Genomic DNA, 12,498 nt, shown 5'->3' on the forward strand with positions numbered 1-12,498 from the left:
TTTTTTTCTAAGACCATTCGTGGTCAGTCTTCCATCATACATCAGAGATACAATGGATCTATTGAACAGATTGCAGGACCTTACTGTAGCTGATGATGTATGGCTGGCTAGCCTGGATGTGGAGGCCTTGTATAACAACATTAAACACGACCTTGGTATAGAAGCTGTTAAGTATTTTCTACAGAGCAGAAGCATTCTCCTGCGCGAGCATACGGATTTAATTATCGAGATTCTTAAGTTTATCCTGAACCATAATTATTTCCTCTTTCAGAATAATTTTTACATTCAGAGACGCGGATGCGCCATGGGAACAAGCTGTGCACCATCATATGCAAATTTGTTTTTGGGATGGTGGGAGGATACCGTGGTTTTCTCGGCAGAGATGGCAGAATATACGTCCTGTATAATGTTCTGGGGCCGTTTCATAGACGACGTCTTCATTCTGTGGGACGGCCCCAGGGCAAAGTTTGTGGAATTTGTACAATGTTTGAATCGAAATGAGATTGGAATGTTCTTTACATTCGAGATCAATAGAAAATCTTTGAATTTTTTGGATGTGGAGATAAACAAATCAGAAACAGGAAATCTGGAAACAAAAATTTATCGGAAAGTGACATCTACAAACTCACTCCTATCTTGGGAGAGCCATCACCCTGTACCACTGAAGAAGGGTATCCCTAAGGGACAGTATATTAGGGCACGCAGAAACTGCTCTAGAGATGAGGACTTTAGGGAGCAATGTATGACATTGTCAAACAGGTTCAGAGATAGAGGATATCCCACCTATGTAATTGATGAGGCCTTTAACAAAGTGAGAGATATAAAGAGAGAGGAACTTTTGGTACCAAGAGACAAACAGGATGACCTAAAGGGGAAAAATATGCGAATTATCAGCACCTATTCTCAGGAATCAGATGAAATAAAGAGGATAGTGAACAAACATTGGACGGTCCTACAATTGGATCCCCAACTAAAAGAGATCCTCCCAAATACACCTTTATTTACCTATAGGAGAGGAAGGAATATTGGGGATCAATTGGTTCACTCCTTTTTACCAATAACAAACAAACCAATTAAAAAGACATGGTTGGAAAGACCATTGAAGGGCATGTTTAAATGTGGTCGCTGTAAAGCCTGCCCGAATGTGAAAACCTGTAAAAACTTTGTGGCCCCTAAAGACGACAGAGAGTATCAAATCTTAGATTTTTTTAACTGTGAGACAGAGGGGGTAGTTTATGGCATAGAATGCCCCTGTCCAATGTTATATATCGGCGAAACAACGAGACAGGTAAAACAAAGAATCCTAGAGCATCTTGGAAATATAAGGAACCCTAAGGACACCCCAGTGTCAAGACATTTTAGGGAGCACCATGAGGGTAATGTAAACTGTGTAAAGTTTTTTGTCCTACAACAATGGAAGCTAGGACCAAGAGGAGGACATTTGGATTTGAAATTACGTCAATTGGAGGCCAGATGGATTTACCGACTGGGCACTATGAGTCCCGGGGGACTCAATGAGGGCTTCACCTACACCCCGTTCATATAGGGGACCCCTATTGGTCGTCTATAACCCTCCCCCTCCCCCCCTTTGGATCTCTTCAGAGAAATCCCTGCTCACATATATTTGTAACTACGAAGCAACTTGGCAAAAATGATTAATGATTTCTGTGTCCTCTCTCCCTTCTCCTTCTCTAAGCTCTTTTCAAAACATTTCTCCTATGAGAGCTTACACGGCCTTATATTTACTGAGTAATAAACTACTCACCGGTCCTTCTAAATATCAAATACATGTGTAGTGATCAAGATAAGTTTATCAACCCATTTTGTGCATAATTATGGTTATAATAGGATGGGAACAAAATACGAATGTATCTCATACTCTTTAATAAAGCACACATGGGATCTAGATATATTACTTTCCCTACACAATTCTGATTCTAACTGTTATGAATGTACCAACAGTGAAGGGCATCTGTGAGAATAATAAATTGTCTGATTAGCTGTGGCTGAAAGATATTATGGATTAGGCTATTTGTTTGAATTAGCAAAAATTTCTTTACCTATTTTGCTGTAGCGATGGTATCAGAATCAGAATCGTTTATTTCGCCAAGCATGATTGCTCATGCCCGGAATTATTTTTGGCACATACATATAGCTCGGGAGAAAGACATAGAAAGGGGACATATAATAGAGAAATGGATCGATGTCAGCAACAGCAGAAGCAATCAATTGCATTGCATTACATTATATAACATTCTAGTCCGTTAATTGACCCCGAGATGACCAGTGGTTAATCTTGTGGGCTGGGTGGTTCGGTCGACTGTTCGGCCATGGCCCGGCTTGTTCCACCGTTCGTTAGGGCTTGCACCGATGGAAGTATGTGGAGGGAGTTTAAGTAGCTGACCGCCGATGGGAAAAAAGAGTTCCTGTGTCTAACAGTCTTTGCGGGGATGGCTGGAAGTCTCCGGCCTAGCGGAAGCAAGCTGAAGTATCGGTGGCCTGGGTGTGAGGGGTCGTTAGCGATCCTCAGTGCCCTGGATTTCAGTCTTTTGTTGTACAGTAGTGCAAGTGAGGGGAGGGGGCACCCAATGATCCTCTCCGCCGACCTAATGACCCTCTGTAGTTTGAGCTTGTCACTGGCGGTGGCTCCAGCGTACCAGACCAGGATGGAAGAGCAGAGGATTGACTCAGTGGTGGCCGAGTAGAAGCTGGTCAGAATTTCTCAGGTCATGCCGACCTTCCTTAGCTGTCGGAGGAAGTAGAGTCTTTGCTGGGCTTTCCGTTGGATGGCAGTGATATTGGGCTTCCAACTGAGATCACTGGAGATAGTAGTGCCCAGAAGACGGGCACAGGGCACTCTAGCTACCTCAGTGCCATCAATATAGATTGGGGGAGGGGTGGGGGCCGACCTCCTGAAGTCAATTATTAGCTCGACAGTTTTAGCAGTGTTAAGCACCAGCCTGTTCTCCTTGCACCAGTTGCAGATTCTCTCCACCTGCTGACGGTACTCCTGGACGTTATCCTTAGTGACAAGGCCAACAACGGTGGTGTCATCGGCGAACTTGATGACCTTGACTGAGTCTGCCACCGATCTGCAGTTGTTCGTGTAGAGGGAGAACAGTAGTGGAGACAGCACACAGCCCTGAGGGGCGCCTGTGTTTGTTGTCACTGCTTTGGAGCAGATGTCGCTCAGCCTGACGACTTGGGATCTGTTGGTGAGAAAGTCTGTGATCCAAAGGCGTAAGCTTGAGTGGACACCAAGTGCGGCAAGGTCCTCCTGTAGTATGCGTGGACAGATGGTGTTAAAAGCCGAGCTGAAGTCAAGGAGTAGTATCCTGGCATACGCGTTTGGCCTATCAAGATGGTCATTGATGAGCTCCATGCAGATATTAATTGCGTCATCGGTGGACCTGTTTGCCCTGTAGGCGAACTGGTAGGGGTCTAGGAGGGGCGAAGTGTAGAGCTTGAGGTTGGCTAGGACCGCCCGCTCCAGGGTTTTCATAATGACGGACGTCAGGGCCACGGGCCTAAAGTTGTTAAGGTCTGAGACCCCCTGCTTTTTAGGGACAGGTATGATGGTAGACCTCTTGAAGCAAGTGGGAACCTTGCCTTCCTTCAGTGACTTGGAGAAGATATCAGAGAGGATGGGGGCCAGTTGCCGACAGCCGGTTTTCAAGCAGGCTGGGGATACGCCGTCAGGGCCGGAGGCTTTCCTGACGTTTAGCGTTGATAGAAGGCGCAGGACGTCGGCCTCGCTTACTTCCAAAGGGGAGTGTGGACTCGGGTTGATGTCTGCAGGGCATGGAGAGGGGTTGGGTGATTCCAGACGCCCCTTCTGTGCTTCCTGGTTCTCGAACCTGCAGTAGAATCTGCTCAGATCTTCTGCGAGTTTCAGGCTAGGTGCTGCATGTTGGGGTCAGGGTTTGTAGTTAGTATAGTTAGTATAAGGGCAAGAGACAAAAATACAACAAAAATATTAAAAATATTTCGCCAAGTGAGATATAAGAATGTGCTTTATTAGGACATTTTATTGGTATAGGTCATAGAGAAGGAAAATATGGCCGTTTATGTTACTATGACAACAGAGAGAGGCTCTGAGATATGACGTGAGTTATCCCGTAAACGTTGGTTACAAGTGCAGAGGGTTAAGCATCCACCGCTGCTATGACAACAGGGATGCGTGCGACGATATGCCCATACGCTTTGAGGGAGATGAAAGGAAGGGATGACGTAGTCGCCCTCTCCCTATTCGCTGCTGTCTGGAAGGAGGGATGACGTCAGGTCACATGGAGAGATGGACCAATGGGGAAGCTCCAATGTAATCCTATGGAGTTCGGCGCCGAGGACGGCGTTTTATAGGATTTATCATTACAAGAGATGCGGACTGTAAACTACTGTTTTATGGAAGGAGAGGAAAGACCATAGCGAACGTTTTGGGGGCCTAGGTTGTACAGAAATAGGTCTTTTTAAATACATGGATACGGATAGAGGATCCAATAGGAAGTAAAGGATTATGAATGACAGCCTATCTAACCAATGGGGATTCCAGAGATGGATGGGTGGTATTAAATAATCGGCTCCACCCACCTCCATGACTATATAAGGCAGATGGGTAGACTCATTCATTTGATGGCTGACTTGGCTTGAGAGTACATCTCTCATTTGTTGTTTTCCTTATCTATGTGTTTGTAACTGGCTATATGATTCTTCTATAATGCACTTTGCACCCTAGCACTTTATTTATTCATGCCCTGACGACGGCTCTAGTTTTATGAGCCGAAACATGTTAGTTTAGGTGGAGGGTTTCTTTATTTATGTAGAATCTTATCAGCATTTTTTTTATCTGGTAAGGGGCAGAAACCCCAGTTGACCTAGCTGTATATAGGGTCTCCATGGGGGGGGATACGCAATTTTTTGCTACCCAACCAGGTACTTGTAAACTAAATAAAAGGGAAAATAAACAAAAAGTTATACACTCAAAGATCATTTTATACTAATGTGAATTAAGTTATTTTTTAATACTGTCTCAAAACAGGGTCATAATTGTGTTGATAGTAAAAATCAGACGTGTGTAGTGTACTGGTAAGAAGCATACGGATATGCTGATTGGGAAATGTTTTGACCAGGAACTTAGCTTGTAAGAGCTGAAATATCTGACACTCATGAGAGGATGTATTGATATGCTGAGTGTGGGAAATGTTTTGACCTGCAATAATACGCTTGTCAGAGCTGAAATATCACACTGGTGAGAAAACATATTGCTATGCTGAGTATGGGAAATGTTTGACCAGCAAACAGCTTGTCAGAGCTGAAATATCTGACACTGGTGAGAATACATTGATATGCTGAGTGTGGCTAATGTTTTGACTAGCAACATTGAGCTGATTAGACATGAAATATCTAACAATGGCGAGAGGACATATTGATATGCTGAGTATGGGAAATTTTTTGACCTGCGATAATAAGCTCATCAGACAAGAAATCTGACTCTGATGAGGACATATTGATATGCTGAGTGTGTTAAATGTTTTGACCTGCAATAATAAGCTGCTCAGCCATGAAATAGCATATCAATGTCTTTTTACCAGTGTCAGATATTTCATGTCTGATCAGCTGTTTTTTGCAGGTCAAAACATTTCCCACACTCAGCATATCAATGTCTTTTTACCAGTGTCAGATGAGTGTGGGAAATGTTTTGACCTGCAAAAAACAGCTGATCAGACATGAAATATCCAACACTGGTTTGTCAGAGCGCCCTGGGATGCACAATTGACTGTCAAAATGAGGCTTCCCTTGCTGTCCTCTGGTCCCCCATCGCTGAGGGCAGACCCTCTAAAGACTACTAATAAGAACTTGTCTGTAATCTGATGGGGACCACATCCCTCTTCAAGCATGAGTGTGGCCATACTGCGCCTGTGCTATAAGCCACTCTTGCTATGGCACAGGACAGGCCACATGCAAGAAGAGGAGTGTGGACCTTGATCAGCTGAAGAGTCCATGTATGGCAACAGGGGACCATAGGAAAGAGAGGAAAGCTTCATTAATATCCAGAAGCTTCCCACTTCTTAGAAAAGTATGTTTTTATAATACATTTTTCCAGAGCACCCTGGGGTGTCCGTTTACTGCCAGAGCACCCTGGGGTGTCCGTTTACTGCCAGAGCACCCTGGGGTGTCCGTTTACTGCCAGAGCACCCTGGGGTGTCCGTTTACTGCCAGAGCACTCTGTGATGCAAAGAAGGAGTATTGACTTGGCACCTTCTTGCAGTATATATCAGCTACTTTATTAAGGGATCTTGCTGGACACAGCAAAGGACAGCAACAATGTGATGTTTCGAGAGGAGCTTCCTCTCTCATGATTGCTAACCCACGAAACATCAGAACAGCAAATCAGCCTTATGTAGTCCCCTTCAATGAACAGGGACCTAAGTGCCTGGGTGTCCGAAGGACAACCAACCACAATTGACTGTCAAAATGATATTACAGCTCCCAAACTATCAGCCTAAAACAGACCTGATGGGGAACTGCAGACAAACAAAAAGCACCAATCACCAAAGGGAAGGTGTGGCATACGGGAAGTTAAAAAAAACAAAACATTGCATGACATGCATAAAAAAAACAAAAACGTCACAACTGTGCCGGAAAACAAATAAGCAATATACACATGCGTGGGCACATGCGCACAAAACCCGCATTGTTTGTTATCCATCAGTTGTTTATTAGGGATCTTGTGATATGACTGCCCACCACAATTTGGTTGGCCTTCAGGTGTCCAGGCACTCTGGTACCTGTTCATTGAAGGCTGATTTGCTGTTCTGATGTTTAGTGGGCTAGCAAGCTTGAGAAAGAGGAGGCTCTTTTCAGAATGTCACATTGTTGCTGACCTTTTCTGTATCCTGCAAGATGCCTCAATAGAAGAGCTGATATTTACTGCAAGACAATGACAGGTCAAGACTCCTTCTTTGCTACATGTTTGGACTTCTATAAGTTCCACAACCAGAGCATGTTGCACTTTATTTGGTAGGGAGCTGCTTACAACTTTGGTCTTCTAAAACACCCTGGTATATCAGAGTACTGCCAAAGCATCCTAAGATTTAAGTTTACTGCTAGAGCACCCTGGTATGCCAGTTTACTGCCAGAACATCCTGAGAACATCTTTCAATTTTTGGGGTTTGGTAACCAATTCTGGGGGGGGCTAGCGTGACCGCACCTGTACCCACGTGTAGCCCCTAAACTAATAACCACACCTGAAATTTGGGGTCACTCGAGGAAAGAGCCATTGAGATCTGGCCTCCCAAAGAGGGGGCACGCAGGCACAAAATTCTTTAAAATGTGGGGGCATATCTCCGGCTCAGGGGGTGCCAGTGACCCCGAATTTGGAGTGTAAGAAGGTCAATATGCCTTCTACATACATATCAAATGTCAACAGCCTGGGATGTTCCTAACAGAAAACGCTCCCAAACCAAACTTCCTTTTTTGGGGTGCAGTATCTCTTGTTCTTGGAGGGCTAGCATGACTCCAATTATGCCCACATGTAGCCATGACCCTCTGCTACACATACCTGAAATTTACGGTCTATGGGGCTAAGGGCTCCAGAGATACGGCCTCCCAAAGGAGGGAACCTGGACCAGGAAATGTGCTCCACAGTGTCACCTCTGGCCATGAAGGACTTAGTATCCTCAGATATTCTCTAATTCGGAAGATACTCCATTGACCACCCCCCCCTGGTGGCCACAGGTGGTAATGCAGGTAATTAGGGGGGGTGGGGCTAGTGCAATATTGGCATCTAGTGGTCACAATTGGTAAAACAGTTATCCTAGCTTGCAAATATTTATTGTATTTACAAAAATGCCAACATATTATGCAGCGCTGGACATTAGTTTCGGTTACAGACAATATTTAGGGGTGACATGGTGATATACAGCAATACGAAAACACAGGAATACAAGAAAAACAAGGTTACGCAGCACAGTATGGGCTTGATTCACTAAACCGTGATAAGTCATATCAAGGCCATTTTCCGTGCATTTTCACATTTGTACACAATCACAAATTATCAGGTGCAATCGCAAATTTTCACGCAAAACGTGGTTTGCTTGTGAAAAAAAAAAAAAAAAAAAAAAAAAAAAAAAAAAAAAAAAAAAAAAATCGCAATTGCCATAATTCGCAATTGCACATGATAATTCACAATCACACGCAATCACGAAAATGCGTGAGAAAACTGCCGTGATAGGACTTATCACGGTTTAGTAAATCACGCCATATGAGTACAAGGTAATGCTTAGTCACTGGATGGGAGCATGGGGATTAGGCAAGCAGAGTTCACTCAAATGCATATCATGGATGCACAGTAATGGAGGAGCAAGATCAGGTAGGACACAAAAGGAGGAGGACTCTGCCTGAAAGGCATACAATCTAGAGGGAGAGGTAGGCAGCAGGGGCGTAACAATAGGCCCTGCAGCGCCTGCGCCCGCGGGGGGGCCCGCCCCCCCCCTGGGGCCCGCTCGGGGCCGTTTTTTGGGGGCTGGAGGGGTGGCAGCATGAGGGGAAAGCCTTGCCCACAGTCGGCGGGGAGAGGGGAAGTTCCCCCCTCTCCCTCACCTCGGGGCTCTCCCCTCTGCGCTCCCCTCCAGCTAGTGAACCTGTGTGGGCAGCGAGCAGCAGCGGTGGCAGGATACATACCTTCTTCCTTGCGTTCCATCGCCGCCTTCTCGCTCTAGCGGCTGACGTCACTTCCGCTTCCGGAAGTGACGTCAGCTGCTAGAGCGAGAAGGCGGCGATGGAACGCAAGGAAGAAGGTATGTATCCTGCCGCCGCTGCTGCTCTCTGCCCACACAGGTTCACTAGCTGGAGGGGAGCACAGAGGGGAGAGCCCCGAGGTGAGGGAGAGGGGTGAACTTCCCCTCTCCCCGCCGACTGTGGGCAAGGCTTTCCCCTCATGCTGCCACCCCTCCAGCACCCAAAAACCGGCCACGAGCGGGCCCTGGGGGGGGGGGGGGGGGCCCGCTCTGAAATTCTGCAGGGGGGCCCAGTGGGGCTTAGTTACGCCCCTGGTAGGCAGGGTCGGATTATCCCACAACTCATTCCAATCACCTGATTGGGGCCCCAGCAGAGTCTAAGGGGCCCCATCAGCATGTAATCTGGCCCTGGTATCCTAGCTGCTGGCTCGTAAAAACCAGCAAGGATCATGTGGTCCTGCTGCAGAGGAGAGGGAGGAGGCTGGAGAACAGAGCTGCTTATATTTTTAACTGCTAAGGTTCTTCTCCCCCCTTCAGTTAATAGTTTAGCCCTCAGACGCTGCTGAGCTGTGGCTGTGTGTTGCCAGGCAACAACAGGAAGACGGGTTCTGCTGTAACGGAAGCAGCCCATGCTTCCTGCAGCATTGAATTGCCTGTGACTGCTCTGGCTGTTTTCCCACACTTTATGCCCTCTCCTCCCATCCCAGCAGGAATATAAGCTTCAGCATGAAGAATTAGGAGAGGAGAGCAGGCATTTCCACTGTCTTTTCAAAGGGCCATCTGACACCCTCTCATGTTACCCCTCCCTGCATGAGCCGCCTCTTCTCTGTATCACCAGTCCAAGGCAGCTAGCTGGCGGAGATCTCCCACTGCTCCCAGTCAGACATTTGCATGGCAAAGATGGTGAGAAGGACAACAGGCAGGGGTAGAGAAAGTTTCGACGTTCAGTTTCAGAACACTGAAAATATGATTGGATTATTTCACAAAGCTTTTCTCTTGACCCAAGTTGCAGTCTATGTGTTTGTGTGTGTTGTGGTGTGACAGGCAGTGTCTGTGTGTGTTGTGGTGGGACAGGCAGTGTCTGTGTGTTGTGGTTTGTGGTGGGACAGACAGTGTGTGTGTTGTGGCAGTGTGACACAGGGGCTACAAGGTGGTACAGAGGGGACATGAGGGGAACAGATTGGCACAAGTGGAACAGAGGGATACAAGAGGTGGCCCAGGGTAAACAGAGAGGCACAAGAGTTGGCACAGGGAGAACAGAGGGGACATGGGGACAAGAGATGGCATGGGGGAACAGAGGGGAGCATGAGGTGGCTTGAGGGCGGGGGGCCCAGATCTGCTATTTTGCTTAGGGCCCCATTTGGCCTTAATCCGGCTCTGGCGAGGATATATTGAAATGTGAAAAGCAGGCCACTGTGGTGATGTCTAGAATTAGTACAGTGTAGGGATGGTCAAGGAGATGCAAATCATTTCCAGTTAATGAAGGACTATGCAAATTTTGTATGCAAATGTATGCAGCTAGAAAGTGGACCAACTGGATTTTACCTCAGCAGGATTTGATTGGTTCACGTTCAAGCTGCATAAATTTACATAATGCTGCACATCACCTCGAAATTTGGATCTCATTGACCATCCCCAGCACAGTGTTCCTTATTAACCCTTTAGCAGCCCCATCTGAGTTATTTTGTGTACTAAACCTTGGGGCAGGGCTGCTGCAACAGGATATCTATCTATCTATCTATCTATCTATCTATCTATCTATCTATCTATCTATCTATCTATCTATCTATCTATCTATCTATCTAGGCTGCCTCCCCCAGCAAAGTGGCAAAGGGAGCACAATATTAACCTAAACTGCACGCAGGTTTGGCTCGTCACCCACCACCAAGTGGCGCTGTAATGCTGACATCATCCTTTACATCCAGATCATGATATAATGTGATCGGTACCCAAAGGAGGCTTTCAGTGTTACAGCGCCACTCGGTGGTGGAAGAAGAAAGCTGATCCTGCATCCAGATCAGGTAAATAGACAAAAGAGAAATGTTCATGCACCACTGTGAGAAATAGATGTGTGCTGAGTCACTATGAAACAGTAACTTGGAGGGATATGACTGTATATAGCACCACACCATGATATTATAGGAAAGTATAACAATTTTATTCAATAATCACAAAGCACCATAAAAAACATGATTAAAAACATCTAAAAAACAAAAACAGACACCTCATCTCATTGGTATAAGTCAATAATTGGCATACACACAATCTAGGCTATAATAGCATATAATAACACCTGGGTAGCTCAGTAAGAGCCACCACAGGGGTAGAACCCGGGTTCAGATAGCCATAAACTAAAGTGCATATAGGAATAAACAAAAATACCATCAATAGTAGAAATTCAAGCTGTGCAAATAGCATAAAAAGCAACCTGTGGGAAAAGTGCATAAAGTGTTAATATATAGGATCAGCCCAAGTACAACGAGTGGGTGCTGAATAATAAGTGATATGATGCTGAGACTAAACAGTGTATGTGACATCAGGGGAAAGAGGCTTACGTGACCCGGGTATGGATTCATCCAAGGAGGTGTCCGGAAATGAAGAGAGGCCCCCGGTAGACTGCTCTACCGGTATCGCGGCAGTCACGCCGCTTTGTCAAGAGTGGGGGGGGTCCAGCATGTAATCGGCGAACACGCCGTATATTTATGATGCTCACAGTGCGGTCACGTGGGCGCCCAGCGCGCATCATGTGATCCACCCATAATCCTAAATCTACTACAGCGAGCATTTATCTCAGTATAATCAGGGTTCTCCACTCAGGGATATGGCTGAATGTGCATTAGTGAGAAGAAAAGTACCCCTTACTCATAGAGCCCAATTGCTATAAAGAACCAATGCAAATGCATATATCAAAAGTATGAATGATCCTTTATTAATTTCACAATCAAGAACGTTAAAATACATAAAATACCCCCATATGTCCCACAGTAGGTGGACCACCAGTCTTTTACATAAATATAAATATGGTACATATATTCCTAACACCTCAGGCACTGATATTAAAGTGCTACGTGCCAGACAATACATAAATACATAATCACCATAAGCTGGCTGTGATTGTGGACTGCAACACACATCAGAAGCAGGATATGTATCACAGACCACAACCCACAGACCAGTATAACTAACACAGTGCTCATAAAGTGCATGAATCCATCATTTCATCAATACATATAATTGTGCAACGATTACAAAAAGTGCTATTATTGTCAGAATTATATGTATTGATGAAATGATGGATTCATGCACTTTATGAGCACTGTTAGTTATACTGGTCTGTGGGTTGTGGTCTGTGATACATATCCTGCTTCTGATGTGTGTTGCAGTCCACAATCACAGCCAGCTTATGGTGATTATGTATTTATGTATTGTCTGGCACGTAGCACTTTAATATCAGTGCCTGAGGTGTTAGGAATATATGTACCATATTTATATTTATGTAAAAGACTGGTGGTCCACCTACTGTGGGACATATGGGGGTATTTTATGTATTTTAACGTTCTTGATTGTGAAATTAATAAAGGATCATTCATACTTTTGATATATGCATTTGCATTGGTTCTTTATAGCAATTGGGCTCTATGAGTAAGGGGTACTTTTCTTCTCACTAATGCACATCCGCCCATAATCCGCCATCCAATGTGGAGAGGGGAGAGACTAAGGAGGTGAACCACTTTGGAGCGCAGGAGGATCCGCCCATAGTCCG

The 12,498-nt window shown here is 45.4% G+C and overlaps 1 protein-coding gene across 1 annotated transcript in view; it reads right to left on the reverse strand.

Moving 5' to 3' along the window:
* LOC137541109 (tubulin-specific chaperone D-like) overlaps positions 1-12,498 on the reverse strand; it is a 1,052,576-nt gene that overhangs the window by 288,017 nt on the left and 752,061 nt on the right. The gene's annotated exons all lie outside the window — the stretch shown is intronic.

This window comes from Hyperolius riggenbachi, chromosome 12 (assembly GCF_040937935.1).
Source record: "Hyperolius riggenbachi isolate aHypRig1 chromosome 12, aHypRig1.pri, whole genome shotgun sequence".
In the NCBI taxonomy this organism is placed as follows: domain Eukaryota; kingdom Metazoa; phylum Chordata; class Amphibia; order Anura; family Hyperoliidae; genus Hyperolius; species Hyperolius riggenbachi.